The 17,062-nt window shown below is 49.6% G+C and overlaps 1 long non-coding RNA gene across 1 annotated transcript; it reads right to left on the bottom strand.

The window, feature by feature from the left end:
- Positions 1-6,065: 6,065 nt before the first annotated feature.
- Positions 6,066-16,507, bottom strand: LOC116587099. Its single transcript, XR_004284319.1, has 3 exons — positions 16,233-16,507; positions 15,261-15,351; positions 6,066-6,426 (listed from the first exon to the last, which is right to left on the bottom strand). It is a non-coding gene; the product is annotated as an uncharacterized LOC116587099 (long non-coding RNA).
- Between the last annotated feature and the right edge of the window lie 555 nt (positions 16,508-17,062).

The following is a 17,062-nucleotide window of genomic DNA, read 5'->3' as shown; positions in this document are numbered from 1 at the left end:
TGTCAAGACGAAAACCTGCTGTGATTCTAAGTGGAGTGACACTGAACCTAGAGATCTCTTTGAAGAGAGTTTATATCCTTACGCTACTCAGTTTACCTACTCATAAACAGAGATGTGCGTGCACGTATCTGGTCCGCCTTTACGTTTTTGTGGGTAGGAGCTTTCCGTGTAGGAGTTTTACAAATGACTTCTTGAATTCATTCCAAAGTAATTTACAGATTTTTTTTCTTTTCTTTACATATTCTTTTCTATTATAAATTTTTGTTACTGATTATTGTAAATCAGTTTTATATCCAGCCACCTTCATAACATGTATGTTTCTAATAATTTATAGACGTGTTATTTCTGCAAATACTGACAAACTTTCCTTTTTCTATCCTATGCTATTAATTCCTTTTTCCATATGATATGAAAAAGGAACATAGAGATATAAGTTGTCCTTGTCTTGTTGCTAATTTTAAAGTGGATGCTTTTGATATTTCACTAGCAGATGATTCCAGTTTTCCCAGCACCATTTATTGAAGAGACAGACTGTCTTTTTTCCACTGTATATTTTTTCCTGTTTTGTCGAAGATTAATTGACCATAGAGTTGAGGGTCCATAGCTGGGCTCTCTACTCTGTTCCACTGGTCTATGTGTCTGTTTTTATGCCAGTACCAGGCTGTCTTGGTGATCACAGCTTTGTAATAAAGCTTGAAATCAGGTAACGTGATGCCCCCAGCTTTATTTTTGTTTTTCAACATTTCCTTAGCGATTCGGGGTCTCTTCTGATTCCATACAGATTTTAGGATTATTTGCTCCAGCTCTTTGAAGAATACCGGTGGAATTTTGATCGGAACGGCATTAAAAGTATATATTGCTCTAGGCAGAATAGACATTTTAACAATGTTTATTCTTCCGATCCAAGAGCATGGAATGGTCTTCCATCTTTTTGTGTCTTCTTCAGTTTCTTTCATGAGTGTTCTGTAGTTCCTTGAGTACAGATCCTTTACTTCTTTGGTTAGGTTTATTCCGGTATCTTATAGTTCTTGGTGCTATAGTAAATGGAATCAATTCTCTAATTTCCCTTTCTGTATTTTCATTGTTAGTGTATAAGAAAGCCACGGATTTCTGCACATTGACTTTGTATCCTGCCACGTTGCTGAATTGCTGTATGAGTTCTAGTAGTTTGGGGGTGGAGTCTTTTGGGTTTTCCATATAAAGAATCATGTCATCTGTGAAGAGAGAGAGTTTGACTTCTTCATTACCAATTTGGATACCTTTTATTTCTCTCTGTTGTCTGATTGCTGTTGCTAGGACTTCTAGTTGAACAAGAGTGGTGAAAGTGGGCATCCTTGCCTTGTTCCTGATCTCAACGGGAAGGCTGCGAGCTTTTTCCCATTGAGGATGATATTTGCTGTGGGTCTTTCATAGATAGATTTGATGAGGTTGAGGAATGTTCCCTCTATCCCTATACTTTGAAGCGTTTTAATCAGGAATGGATGCTGGATTTTGTCAAATGCTTTTTCTGCATCAATTGAGAGGACCATGTGGTTCTTCTCTCTTTTTATATTAATTTGTTGTATCACATTGATTGATTTGCGAATGTTGAACCATCCTTGTAGCCCAGGGATGAATCCCACCTGGTCATGGTGGATAATCTTTTTAATGTGCTGTTGGATCTTATTGGCTAGGATCTTGTTGAGAATCTTAGTATCCATATTCATCAGTGATATTGGTCTAAAATTCTCCTTTTTGGTAGGTTCTTTTCCTGGTTTGGGGATCAGGGTAATGCTGGCTTCATAGAAAGAGTCTGGAAGTTTTCCTTCTGCTTCAATTTTTTGAAACAGCTTCAGGAGAATAGGTATTATTTCTTCTTTGAAGGTTTGGTAGAATTCCCCAGGGAATCCGTCAGGTCCTGGGCTCTTGTTTTTTGGGAGGTTTTTGATCACTGCTTCAATCTCGTTATTAGATATTGGTCTATTCAGCAGATGATTCAATTTGTATATTTTTAGGCATCTTTTACCAGGTGAAAAACATTTGGTATTACTCCCAGTGTAGTTAGAAAGTTTTCAATTTTTGTCACGGATGCTTAATGCCTTTTCTACATTTAGTGACATTATTTCTCTTTACAAACAAGGACAATTTCAGACTTTCTAATATTAAATCTTCCGTGCAACCCAATTCTGAGTTACTGGTTATTTCCATTTTCATATACTCTGGGGTTCAGTTTGCTATTTTGTTAGGGGCCCATCTTTGTAAGGGAGGTGGGCCTGCCATTCGGCCGTCATGCTCTATCCTTGTTTAGTTTGTTTAGATCACACCTGTCTCCTAAAATGAGCAAAGGACAATAATCTCAAATAAATTTTCTATCTCTGCTGGTTGACCTCCTCAGGTTAACCTGCCCATCTCAGTGAGTATGAGAGGCAGGAGTCCCAGAAGCACGAGGCGTATTTTACAAGTTACGAAGCTATGAACACACCTGTTTTATAAAATCTGACGGTGTCATCAGGCAGCATTCATGGAGTTGCCTAATAAACACCATTTTAACAATGTTTCAATTAAGTTAAAGCTACAGAGGTCGGGGGGAAGACTGCCCATCTGCTTCTCAACCTTGGCTGCAAATTAGAATGAGTTAAAAAAACAAACCAAAACTATGACGGGCACCCACAGGCCAGTTAAGTGAGAATCCCTAAGTTGGGGCCAGTATCCATTAAAAGCCCCCCAAAGTGAGTCTAACTGCAGCCAGAATTTGAAATCGTGGCACATAAGAATCTGAATGTTTCTTTCTGTTAAGTGGTCCCAGAGATTTCCATCTTGTCAATGGCTCAGTCCGTCCATCTCTCAGCCAGTCCCTGCCGCGGCCGCCCGGCTTGGCGTGCGAACAGGCGCGCTGATCACAACAGACACTCAACAACACAGTCAAACTGTGGCTCACGTATTCAACGAAATCTCTGCAGCCACCAGAAGGAAGTTTTACGAGATGTTAGTGATCGAGAGTTTGTGCAGAACAACACAGTGGGTGCTGTCATAACATTTCATAAAATGTTTAGAAAATATTTAGATACATGAAAAAGTCACATAGATAAGCAACAAATAAACACATCACCTGACTGATGGTGAAATTAGGAATTGTTTTAGTTTGCTTTTGCACAGCTTGTTTCTGCTGGCCTGTGTGGAATGTGTATGTCTTAGGCAAAAAGAGGGAAAATAAATGAGGGAGCCAGTCCCTGTTGTACCTGCTGACCCACTGGGGCCACTGTTGTCCCCACTTCTAGATGAGGGGCCTGAGGCACAGAGGCCGGAGGCATATATCAACCTCCGTGTTCAAGTTCAGGGCACCCCGACTACATTCCTGTACCTCTGCCCTCAAGCCCGCGTTCCCCTGGGATTCCACATGGGTCCTCGGGCCATCGGCGTCTCCCAGCTCAGCCTCCTTTGCTTTCCACTTCCTATGCACCGTGAGGCCATGTCTCTCCGCTCTCACAGCCTCCTCCTGGGGTAGGACCTCTCCAGTCTGCCCCGCATGACCGCACTGACGCCCAAGATGCCAGGCCTGCTCAGGGGTCTGCGGCCCTTGGGCTCAGGTCAGCAAACAGCCTTGGTGACCATTTCAACGGCCCACCTGACCGTGCCAGCTCCCTGCCTGAAGCCCCTCCAAGTCCCTCCCTGCTTCCCTACTGCCTGCGGCCACATTTCTTCAGGCTGGACCTTAGCACATTATTCCCAGGAGATGCTCCCAGCAGAAATTCGGTAGAGCACAGGCACTGTCTGCTCTTCCTGGGACCCAGGGAGCCCGTGAGCACATTCCGGGCTCCGCATCTCCCTGCCCTCCTCACCTGCATCCACTTCCCCACGCACACAACCCCTTCCAGCAGCCCCGGGCAGCCTCTGAAGCCAGGAGGCTTTCTCTAGCCCTGCCAGTTGACCCCGGCACTGGGCCGGCCCGGACGCCCAAAACTTATCACGTCCCTGATTCAACGGAACTGGAGAAAGACTGCCCGCCTGGGGCAAAACCAACCTTCCTGCCCCTCCAACCTCCTCCTCGGAGCTGGGGAGCAGTTCCGTACATAGAACGGTCGCACTAAAAATCTCTCCGTTCTCATGGGTAAGAACACCATAGAATGACCTTTAGTCTAAGCTGAAATGCACAGACACCCTCAGAATTCATTCTAGAACATCACCAGCTGTCACAGCCATCATCCTATGAGACTGGCATGCCCGGTAGAAATATTTTCTAGGAACAGACTCTCCATTTGATTTAAAAATATGTGTCGATCCCTCCGCTATTGCCAAGGGGTTCAAAAGAACCGTTTTCAAAAAAGTGTCATCATAATCTGGATTTTCTGCCCACCCACAAGACAGAGTGGCCAGCTCGCCCCCTCGCAGCCGTCCTGCGCTCCAGCCTGGGGAGCACACACGTGCCGTCCTTTCTTTTCCTGCGGGTTGTGGCTCGAGCTGGAGCCCACTCAGCTGTGAGCCCGGACAGACTGGGATGGAAGCAAGACACCGTGTCACAGTGTCCCCAGCACAAGGCATGGAGTCACAGGGACATACCAGTCTGGAAGAGGCTGGAGGAGGCTGGTCGAAGGGGCCCTGGTGCAGAGGGACACTTTGCACGAGACTAGCATTTTGCAGTGCAGTGTGCCCGAGCTCAGCACGGGCCGCTTCTGCTCACACTCCCCGCCCTCGGCTATCGGAGGGGAAGCGGGACACAGACACACACTGTCAGAACGTTCACAGTGCGCGTGTTCCTCAAACACAGCCGGCTGCACGAAGACTTCCTTTGAGACTCGAGTTCTCCTTCTGGATCAGTTTTCTAGGGCTGCATCCCAGCCTACAGAACATTCAGCAGCCCGGGGACTCGGGCAGGTCCTCGTGTCCCACACTCACAGCAGCGTCGCTCACGATGGCCAGAAGCTGGAAACCAGTCAGTAGACAGACGCACAAACGCAGCGTGGTCCGTCCATAGAGCGGACTATCATCCACCCGCAGAAGGAAGAAAATTCTGACCCCTGCTATAACATGGAAGAAACTCGAAGACAGTGTGCTGAGTGAGAGAAGACGGGCACGGAAAAAGCAGACACTGCGTGCTTGCGGGGGTGTGAGGGCCCGCGACAGTCTAATTGGTGGATACAGAAAGTAGAATAGAGGTTGCCAGGGCTGGGGGCTGAGAGCGGGGAGCTCTTGTTTAATGGGAACAGAGTCACAGTTGGGGAAGATGAAAAATTTCCAGAAATTAGTGCTGAGAGTTGCACAGTACTGTGCTTTTAATGCCGCTGACTTCTTTGCCTACAGATGACTTAAATGATAAATTTATTTATTTATTTATAATAAATAAACCTAAATAAGAAGATAAGACCCCACGGATGCATTATCTCTCAGTTTCCATGGAGCCTGAACATTCTTCAGCTGGGTCCTCTGTGCAGGGCTGTGGCTGACAGTGCCCCCGTCTGGACGCTCAACTGGGAAAGATCCACACCCTGTGTCGCTCACGTTCTTGACAGGATGTGTTTCCTTGTGGTCACAGTTCTGAGGTCCCTGTTGTCTCGCAAGCTGTCAGCCAGAGACCACTCTTAGCTTCTCGAAGTCACCCTCAGGTCCTTGCCCCATGGTCCCCTCCATAAGCCTCTCCAATGTCCAAGCTCTCCTCCAGGAAGGGCCCAGTCCCTTGTGAGGGCTCACCTGATTAGGCCAGACCCACCAAGATCAGCTCCTTTTTTGATTAACGAAAAGTCAGCTGATTAGTAACCTACTCATCCATATAGTCCCGGTTCCCTGAAACCCAGGGAGGTGACTATAAAGGGCATACCTGGCATGGGATAGGACTGGGGGGGTCATCCTAGAATTGTGCATACCACAACTTCCCATGGGTATCGGCCATCCCGCTAAATCTGATTTAACCTGCGATAACCAGGCGATGATGGGCGCCCACAGAGCTTCTCTGCTTGGCTTACAGTGCCTTCGCCGAGGGATGCAGAAGGAACAGAAATGAGTATTTTCCCTTCTGAAGGGCCCAGCCCTCTTTGAAGTCCTCAGGAGCCTCAAATGCAAGGCCCAGTGAGAGCAGCTCACTGGGAGGCCCAGTGAGAGCAGCTCCATCTCTCTGGAGAAGGGAGCCCCTTGTGGTTTTCAATTAGCCATGCTGGCTGGCTTCATGGTCTGGCTCCAGCTGTTGCCTGCCCTCGGAAGGACAAAACTGGGCCAAACGAATGGTTTTCGGTGTCCGGAGCAAAATCGGTTCATCATCGTGTCAGTGGCAGAGTGCAGGGACAGCGGTCTCCACCCAGGCTGCCTGGCAGAGGACGCTAAGACAGCCCTGTGCCTGTGCTCCACGCCAGGCCGGCGACACCAGTTCCCCCGGGTGCTCTCTGCGCAGCTCAGGTGGTTCTGATGGAGGCCAGGGCAGAGAACCAGTAGGTTGGATAATCATTTGGGGAACGCATCCTAATAAGATAAAAATTAGAATTCAAGCTGATTTCACGGAAGGGTATTCAGCTTATTAGAGCAAGAAGCAAAGTCCTGCAGGGAGTGCTAACGCAGCCTGCGAGGAATCGGCTCCGTGCCCTTCGGGGAGGGAATGGCTTATTTGGGGACAGGCACGGCCAAGCAAGGAGGATTTATGAAGCACTTCGCAGCACGGGTGCTCAGGATAGAGCCAACCATGTACGAGACTGACACGGCCCCATGGAGCCGGCGCTCTCCCAGGAACGTGCGGGAGCAATACAACATGTCCGGAGGCCTGCTGCGAGCCTGGCTGACTTTTGGTAACCACAGCACAACGGGGTTCAAGTCCACCCCGCCTTGCACTTCTTAGGAGAGAAAACCGTATCGTCGTATGATAACAGCACTGCACCTGCGGCTCATGGACATTCGTGAAGGAAACAACAGACGGTCCTGCGTTTGCTTTACAATCATCTAGGACAGGCGTGTATGTAGTTACATCTGTCTGTGTCAGGAAGAAGGGTCTGTGCACAGACATAACAAGACGAACCCAAATGTCACTTGTTGGAGCTGGTGATGCTCGCCTGAGGGGTGGGTCCCTGCACCCTGCCCCCCACACCTGTGCATTTGAAATTCCCCATAATAAAAAGTTAACACAATCCAACTGCTGAATCAAAAGACAAAAGAATAATATCACAATTAAAACTTAAAAGGTAAATGAAAAAGCAAACGCGGAGCTCAGAGGGGGGCTGAGGACCACTGTTGACGACATTGAACTTCTCATCCCTGAGCATCACCACTTGCCACAAAGGTGAAATCCCGTGTGCGGCTCAGAGTGCCGCCCCCACACTGCTCTCCAGGTCGGACCTGCGGGAAGTCAGCCTGCGGTCGCTCCAGGAGGCTCGTGGACACATTTGATGAGTAACTCACAGCCTCCTCAAATTTCTGTTTTTGTTCTTTTGTGCTGTTTCCTACGTAGGACCATCCAGAGAAAGCCAAGTAGGCTCCCCTCGCCCATCACCTAGGCACCCTGCTTCTAATTCCGCCCCCGGCCTGCCCACCCGACAGCTTTCGTGCGTCCCCTCCCCGAGCCATGCCTCTTCCACTATGAGGCCTGCCAAACACAAGTGACAGTGGCCGACTCCTGGCCCCAACACGTTCAGAATCAATAGCCCGTGCTTTTCTCATTTGGTCCTTCATTGATTTCTACAGCCCTCACCCCAGGCTGGTTTCCTCCCACCTCGGCACACAGAGTGTGGCTGTCCCTGGCCGGCTCGGCGCCCTTCTGCTCCTCCTTGGTTGCAAGTCTCCAGGTCGCCTGTTCTTGGACGGTTTGCCCCACATTCCCACTACCCCCAGGACATCCTCTCAAAGCACCTACCCCCTCCCTCCATGGTCCTACTCCTCTTTCTGCCCTTGCTGGTCTCAGGACTAAAGTTACCAGATAAAATACAGGATGGGAGTTAAATCTGAATTGCAGAGAAATAACAAATAATTTATTGGTATAAGGATATCCCAAATATTGCATGGGACATACTTATGCTTAAAAAATAGATAGATGTGGTTTATCCGGTAGTCACACGCATCTGGGTGTCCTGTGGTTTTATTTGCTCTATCTGGTGATCCTGTCTGAGGCTTTCCCAGCCGGCCCGTTTGCTGGTGCCATAACTGGACACCTCAGACCTCCAGACAGCCCAGCCTCTCTGCTGCCATGCCTCTCTCTCAGCCCCTTCCCCTGCGCTTCTCCAGGTTCTTCTCCAGCAGGCCAAAGGGACGTATGCAACCCTCAGTCCGATGAGGACTTGGGACAAGAGAAGATAGCCTCTGGCTGCAGAGCTACTACCCCCAATGGGTGCCTAATGCCCCACAGAGCACGTGCATTCAGAGCTGCCGTAGGCGATCCCCACCATGCCTGCACCCCCCCAAGCTGCGAAGGGGGTCCTGTCTACTGCCCAAGAGTCACACAGTCACATGCGTGTCGTGAATCTGATCCTCAAAACAATAGTATGTGGTCATGTCTCCCCATGGTTCAAGTGGGGAAACTGAGCTCATAGCAGGGCTCGGCCCACTCTCTGAGCACGTCATCAGTCTGGGTGCCCACCCTGCCCAACAGACCAAGTGCTAACAGGGCACACAGCTTCCCTTCGGCCTCCTGATGCATCCAGGCTGGAATCTGAGAGGACAAGGGCAGGCAGGGCCCGCAGAGTGCGGGAGAGCTTAACTCACCAGCCAACGGCTGCCTTCTGCCCTCGGGACGCACCTGCTTGGGCCGTGAGTCCAGCCACTCTCCCAGATGCTGGCTACTAGCTGACTAAACTGCAAATGACATTCGTCTGCTAGAAAAGATGACCTCAGAGGCCCCACCGTTACTGCCCAGTGGCCGTTCCCCAGTTCTGCAGGTCCACAGCAGCTTCTGAGGTACCTCTCATCCAGTTGACTTATCAGTCTCTGCTCCTCGAAAGTCTTGGCCATGGTGCTGCCCGCACTCCCGAGTCAGTCGTCCATGAGTCGTTGATCCGGGCTCACCATATACTTGTCTCTGAATCATGTTCTGAAATTTTTGAAATTATACTTGGACCTCATGATGACACACTTGTGTTTACCAGGCATTATGTAGGCTGCAAATCAAGCTATGTTAGGAAAAAAATCCCACATCCGGTAAAGCACCGATACCACGATTAGTCTCAGGCTGGTATTCACTTAGTCCTCAAATGCCGCCACTATTTTCTGAAAACAGAAAAGGCGTGCCGGGGCGCGGGGCAAGTGATGGGAGACGGAGCCTGGGAGTCAGCCCCTACATGGAAGCTTGTCCACCAGCTTCGGTTTCCAGCTCGAGTGTCAGCCCTGGGGCTTCATGGCTCAGGCCCCTGGACCCCGTGCACCGGCTCCCTCCCCAAATAACGAAGCAGGTGGATGGGGCCCTAAGCCCCAGCTGTGGGGAGAGGCTATTTCAAAGCTCCTGGAAGCAACGTTGTGCTGTCCCTCAAAAGCATGAGTCAACACGAAGAGCCCAGCAGTACTCTCACAAGCACTGGGTGTTCAGAGATCTCCGCCGTCGGACATTAGGAAAGAAAGTTCTCAAACTCCTCTCCTTCCCCCCCACCCCCCGCCCCGGCCTTCTTCAAGTTTCTCGTACCATTTCTGAGCCCCCGTCACTCCCTCCCCCCGTGCTTCTGGTTCACAGAACTGTGAGAAGGAGAAAGATTCTCCTGCCAGTACTTCTCATCTCCTCCCTAAGTGATTCCAAAGCAATCTAGAGGGCAAGTATGTATCTGAAATGAACCCTCTGAACCCCGAGTTATAGATAACGTTCGGAAGCTTGCAGTCTGGGAGGACGCTCACTCGGGGCCCCAGCACAGAAACAGGGGAAGAAGACCAGCAGAATACACCCAGAAGGTGCAGAGGGAGGGGAGGGGCAGGAGAGAAAGGTTAAGGAGTAGCTTCCGCGGTCACAGGGCTTACATGTGTGGAGCCCGCAGGGCAGGACAGCAGGAAGGGCCAGCTAGAGACTCTCAGGCAGGGGCTGATGCTGCAGTCTTGAGACAGAATCTCTTCTTTCTCAAGGAATCCTCAGTTGTGCTCTTAAGGCCCTCAACTGATTAGATGAGACCCACCCACACCAGGAAGGGTAATCTCCTAGACTAGAGTACAGCTCCACAGCAATACGGAGATTTGGGGGTGATCACTTAGCTAGGGCACTACATGAAACAGACCACAGCAAACACAGTAGAATTAGACATCCCAACCAAGCAGGCATTGCTCCCGTCTTTATGAGCTGCCTGACATCTGGAGTGCTGCTGTGCGAGCTGCCCCCAGACCACAAGACACACATAATGGGCCCTCGCCACCCTCTGAACATGTGGGGACAAGAGTCCTGTCTACCAGCCTCCCACCCAAAGGCAGAAAGCACTGGGCGGGGATTCACGAGAAGCTCTCAGGTCTCAGGCCCTAGCCCCTTGCCATTCCTGCTGTTACAGAGGAGAAACTGAGGCAGCCCCTATGACTGCCCCAGGGGCGTGGATGCAGGACTGGACATCAGCCTACAGCATGAGTAATGGGTACAGGACCTCATATGCAACACATTGCCCATTCCCCTTGAGTCAGGATGACGTGGAAGACACAGGGTCATCCATGTAACTCTCTGCTTCTCCCCAACCCCAAATCCCTTCTACACCCAAGTGTAAGAAAAACAATCCAAAGTTTAAAAAAAAATACATATTGGTAATATAGAGTCATCCTAGTCTTTTTGTCACTGTGGCATATTATTCAATGGTGGACACATGGCCATATACTTAATCAATTCCCTACTTGCTGATGGTTTGCAATCCTTGACTCTTACTACCCCCGGGGGTTAACCCTGCATAAACGCCCTTACACTTACCAAGGTAGTTGTTGGGTAAGCGCCGGGAGGTGTAAATCCACGTCAAAGGGCACGGACATTTTCCATCTGACAGCGGTTGTCAAAGTGCTCTCCAGAGCTCTAATCAGCCCTGTGAGCGACGTGAGGGCGGGCCTCTTGTGATACAGTGTGGCAGAGAAAAAGGCACAACGTAGCTCATCGCCTGTGTCTTCTCCCACAAGCCTGAGTCTCTACTGGCCGTTCGTATTTATATGTTTTGCCTACTCTTGTCTTCTTTCTACTTGAGGCACTCTGTATTAAAGAAATTAGGCCTCTGATTGGGAACACCTTTTAATTTGTCTTTTTTCTTGACTTACAGGGTTGTGTGTTTTTTGTTGTTTGGTTTTGTTTTTCCATAGAGGAGATTTTTACATCTTTGAATTCATGATTTTTTTTTCATGTGTCTGGATTCAGAGTAATATTTTTAAAAGGCTCCCCCACTCCAATGTTGCAAAACTCAGCTGACTTTAAATCCCCTCCACACACGTGCACACTGTAGGAGGCATACAGTCGACTGCACGGTGGCGGGGGGGTTGGACAGAGGTCCGTATGTCCAGCCACATGTTCGCACTGACAGAACTGAGGTGACGACTGTCACCTGAAGTCACAGAGCCAGCGGGCCACATGGCTGGCTGGGCACAATGGACCCCCTCAGCGTCCCCCCATTCTGCCCACGCCCGGCCTCACAGAGAAAGCAGCGGCGGACCCCGGCGGATGTGCTGAAGAACGGCTCCCACTTCACAACTTTCACATTCGGTTTCTGGGTGACATTCAATGGAGTTTACAATAATGCTTTGGCCAGAATTTGGAGACACAGATACAACCCCAGGGAGTAAAGAGGAGATACGTTTTCCTGCCGGTCCTTTTTCACGGGAATAGAAAAACGCGTTCGTGAAAAAGCTTGTCACGGCCGCGGCTCTCCCTGGGAGAATGCCGCACGTGACCACACAGGATAAAGAGCTCAGGAGGGAGGGACCGCGCTGCGCCCACACACGCGGCCCTCAGGGAGAACCCAGTGGAGGACACCTGAGGGCCTGACCAGCCCCTGCGGGAGGCGGCGGCTGGGGAGGGGTGCAGAATGGGGGCAGCATGGCTCTCTTCACATCCTGAGGATTCATTATTAGTTACTAATTATTGCTGGCTTGCAGCTTGTTGAAATCCAGACCACCAGCCACCTACTTTGGTCTAAGAGAGGCCCCAGACCAGGGGGTGGCTGGTGGCTGATTTGCTGGCACGCTTCTCTTCCCTTGTCTATACAAGGAAGTCATTCCGTATCCACCCCACAGGGACGATTAGCTTCCCAATATCTCTGAATCAGAGCAATGCCGTCGAGCCACCTGGTACACGATCTCAAGTAGGTCCGTGTGACCTTCCGCTCGACACCGTAACTCACTGGGACCTGGGGCTCAGAGGATGTGTCCAGAGCCCCACTGTGGTTAGGGCAAGGCAAAACCATCCCAAATGTGCGGTATGGGGACCCAGCCAGCTCCTGCCCCCTCCCTCCCGCTATGGGCCATCCCGAGGCAGCTGGGCACATAGGTCCCCCCTCCAAAGGCAGCCCTCCTGTTTGTGGCTCCAAGCTGCCTCTGCTGTCCCTCTCAGCTGACAGTCTGAGAACTGCCCCCCTGGGGACAGGTGAGGCCACCCCACCGCCAGGGCCAGCTCAAGGTCTCAGGAAAGGATCCCGGAGCAAGGGGCCACTGGTGGGTCACCATGGCCTGTGGCTGCACTTCCTTCCGCAGCTGCTGGCATTGGTGTATTTGCTCCCGAGATGGGGGATCTCGAGCCCAGCTGCACACGTGCCCTGACCCAACGCGGGCCAGTCAGGGGGCAGCCCCAGCAGCACAAAGACACCTCCACTCGGGTGCATGTGCTTGCGGCGTCCCCTCCAGATGCCCAAGTGTGAGGCGGGCGTGGACACTAGCCACCTGAGGGCCACCTGAGCCCAGCCAGCCTGCGTGCTCACCAGCCTCGCCCTGCCTTCCAGGTCCATGGCTCTGGCTGGCTCCAGACCCTTACCATCCCTTTCAGATGAAGCCTCGTGTGTGGCCCCCACCCAGCTCCAAGATTTGGTCCACTGTGCAGAGGTGGGGGGTGGCCGGGGGTTGGAAGGGGGTCTCCTATGTATCTCCACTGGCCAAGAGGATTCTAATGAGTTTCATTTCCTGTAATTACTATTTTTTTAAAAACACTTTGAGTGTCATCTTCCAAATGTGAAATCCATATTCATAAGCCAAATACGTGCATTTTAAACTACATCCCCGCAAGGCTCCGGAAGGAGTGTCTGCTCCCAGCGCTGCCCTCATGGGGCAGGAGACAAGGCCCCCTGGGAGTGTCCTCTTGCTTCCTCCTCCTAAACCAGGCGAGGTATTGAGGCCCACCTCGGAGATGAGTGGCCCCCATACTTGCTGGCTAAGCAGATGAGTGGGGGATCCAAGCAATTGCTGGCCAGGCAGGCGGCTCAAAGCACTGCTCAACAAAGGCCAGCTCCCCGACGTGAGCAGGAGCTGGGCGGGGGGTTGCTGGTCTGAGGCCCCTCCCTGACTCCTGTGATAGGCTGCAAAGCGGTGACTCCCCCCACTTCCTTCCTTCCAAACTGTAACCCTAAGGCAGAGACACCTCACAAGGCCCCGACAGAGACTTCAGCGTCCCCTCGAGAGGCGCCATCATGCAGGACACCTGCTGCTGGCGGATCTGTTCACCAGCATTCACTCAACAGATGCTCACAGAGAACCTGCTGGGCCCAGGCCCCGGGCACGGACCACTTGCCTGTCTTCGTGGAGCTTGCTGTCGAGAGGGCGGGAGGCCGACAGGAAGCGAAGCCAGCCCGTACAGAGCCTGGCAAAGAGATGGTCCAAATGCCGTTCTCACAGTTTACCACGAGCTGCCCTGAGCGGGAGGAGCCCCGACTCTGAACTTAAGCTGGTGAAAGAGCGGGGGGAGAGCCTCAGCTCTCAGACTTTGAGGTGACACCCGAGAACAACTTTACGGCTTCTGTTTTCTTTGTAGATCTCACGCTAGCGAAGAGCTCCACTAGGACTGTCACCTCGAGAGGCGTCACAGGATCAAAATCCTCCACACAAACACCCCAGGAGGATGAGGCTGCTGAGAGGAAGGTCCTCACCCATCTGACTCCCAGCTCTTTGCGGCTCCTGGGACCCAAGTCCCTGAGCAACCGGGATCCACATACTCAGATGTTCTCTTAACCCGAGGGCAAGATGGGGGTGTTAGCAATGCGGCCTCCCCCGGAATCAAACCAGCAGCACAGGGAAAGGCCATCTTCCAAATAGATGGCCTGCAACAGAAAGTGCCCATTTCCCCAGTCATCATCACTGGATATTAGTACTCTTGTCACTTTGATGAGAGAAAAATTGATTTTTTTGATACTGTCATTTTTCATTTTTCAGTATGAATGAGGCTATTGTATGTCTTCTTCTGGAAACTACCCATTTAAATCCTTTGACTTCTTGTAAATTGTTCATCTTTTTTTTCTTATTGATTTGTGGATACTATTTACATATGGTATGGACATTATGTGCTATGTACTATATACACATGGTGAATATTCTCTCCCAATGTGTCACTTTGTCAAAATCTTTATGATCTTTCATTTTTATCAAACTACTGAACCATTATGAGTTTGTATATTTTTCCTGTTTTTTCTCTTGGATTTTCACGCAAGGAAAATTATCTGACCTGCAAATAATTGCAGGGTTAGTCTCCACTTTCTTCCTACTACACCTGATCTCACCTCTTGATCTTCTTGCGCTGGCAAGGACAGGTTGTTTGACATAGGATTTCTGATAAACTTCCCTTATCAAGTTAAATAAGTTCCTTTCCATTCTCAGCTTATTGTTATTTTTTAAAATGGGTCTCGAATTTTAGCAAATCAAGATATTAATTGGTCTCCCTTGACCTCTTAATATCCTTTATGATTCCTATATCATTATATTACAACATATAAATTCCTACATAATGTATTTTGTAACATGGGTATGTCCTGAATACTATCTGTAATACATGGAACAGAATACGTAATTTTAATTTATGTAATTAAATGTGATTATGTATCATAGAAAGTGCGTAACTGCTCTTGCTCCACGAATAGATCATGCTGAACCCGTTCCGCCCATCTGCTCTGTTCCACTAATACTCAGGTATTCTCACTACTCGAGTGGTAGCAACTACTGGCTGAATGGCGGTTCTTCTGCTTGGCAGCCTTGTCCATGCAGAGCCCCCTGGGTGTGCTGGTGCGGAATAACAGGGGAAATGTTTTGTTTCTACAAAATGAGTTTAACAGAGGAAATAGATGTTTCCTGAAAATGCAGCAAAGCTGGTCTGGAAACTTCCCTGGGCTCCACTCCTGCTTTGGTGGTGGTGGGGGGGGGGGGGTGTTGTGGAAGTGAGGACCTTCCAACTGACTCATTCTTCCTCCTACCTTGAAAGAAGGCTGATAATGTAGGCTGCCCCGGGCATTTTCATTTCAGCTCTGTTTTCAAATTGTTGGCGTGGAAGGCAAAGCAGTGTTCCTGCAAGTGGGAACTTATTAGTAGTGTAACGGCTTTCTCTCTTTTTTCTTCCTGAGTAGGTAAGAAAAGATTTATTTTATTGGTCTTTCCAAAAGCTTTCAAACTATTGATCACCCTGAATATGGGCTCTATTTCATGACTATGTGTTTACTCGCAATTGTTAATTGGTAACTCAGACCACTTTATCCTACTTTGTCAATTTCTGATCAATGCTGTTATTAAAATTTCTTAATATAATGGTAGGTTTGTCAATTTCTTCTACTGGCAATATTTTCTCCTCTTCCAATATTTTGTTTAAGGTGCTGTAAAGCACGTTCTTGTACATTCTTACAAAATATGTTCTACATTTTATAACTATAAAATCTATACAGTATTCCCTGTTTTTCCTATAATGCTATGAATTCCATGTTACTTTATATTAATATTGACACACCTAATACCTATCATAATTTAAAATGTACATACTCCTTGACAGGTCAGTTAGTACTTCTAGGGGACTTTTTCTCATCCACGTGCCTGGGCGACATTTGAAATGGAGGTACACTTTATTCACTACAGGCTTTGGGTAGTAGCAAAACACTGGGACCAAGCCCAGCACCCATCCACGGGTCTGCATACAGGGCTCCTCTGCAGCTTATGGAAGAATGGAGCTCCCAACGGGAAACGACCTCCACGCTGTATTATCCAACAAAAACTGTTGCTGGAAGCCGAACATTCTGGACAGACATCAGCATCTGGGGTGTGGGGTGGGGGGCGGACAGACCTCTCACAGGCGGCCCCATGGAGAACGGGGCCTGGAGGCAGCTCCCCTCTCAAATACTGAGCTCTCTGCACGCTGAACTCTTCAAACCACAATTAAAAACAAATGAACAAAAACCCACCTGCATCTCCCATGACCGTTGTCCGTTTCCATGTTTTTGAACTATTTGTGTTTTGTGTTTATTATGTTTCCTCATTTCTATTTTTTTCCCCTTCCTCCGCTTCCTTTGGTTGGACAGATACGATCTGGAGACCTTTTTCCTTCAGCGGTTCAGAAGGCATAGTGCCTCTCGACTTGACAAGCGAGTCTCACGGGGGCTCACCCACGTGTATGTGGACCCAACCCCTAGGGATCAATCCAAGCTCCCCATGTGCCAATCTCCAGCCTGGAAACTGTCCCCAGGGAACCTACAAAAACAAACATTGCTTCATCGGCCTCATGAAAACTATGATCTCCCTGCCACGCAGGGCACATACCTCGGCAGACCTTGGCCTTCCCTCCCCTACCCGCACCTGACTGCCCGCACTCACCACCAACGGAGCCCTGCGCTGTTATGCATTTATACTTACTCTGGGTCTTTTTTCCTCCAAGGACTGGTTCGTCTAACACGTTCGAAGAGCCCTGCGGAAACGTACATGGGTCCGATGCGGTCAGTAAGAGATGATCGGCTACTGAAAACCTATCCATGCGTCTGTACCTGGACAGGCCCCTTGAGCGTGGGCTCTGGGTGCTTTATACCGCTCGTGTTTAAAACTGGTTTTTAGGCTTTAAAACTCATTGGCTATTTAGAAATTCTGTTATTGGGAAATGCCATTTGCTCCAACCAAACTCCACCCAGAAAAACAAACCACAGATATTTATTTTTATTTTAAAAAATGCAGACTTTCTCCAGACACCAACAACAATCAGATAAAAACTCCAATCAGAACACACATTTGCATTATTTCCAGG

The sequence above is a fragment of the Mustela erminea genome, chromosome 3, assembly GCF_009829155.1.
Source record: "Mustela erminea isolate mMusErm1 chromosome 3, mMusErm1.Pri, whole genome shotgun sequence".
NCBI classification, from domain to species: Eukaryota; Metazoa; Chordata; class Mammalia; order Carnivora; family Mustelidae; genus Mustela; species Mustela erminea.
This window is presented reverse-complemented; position numbering and strand designations above follow the sequence as displayed.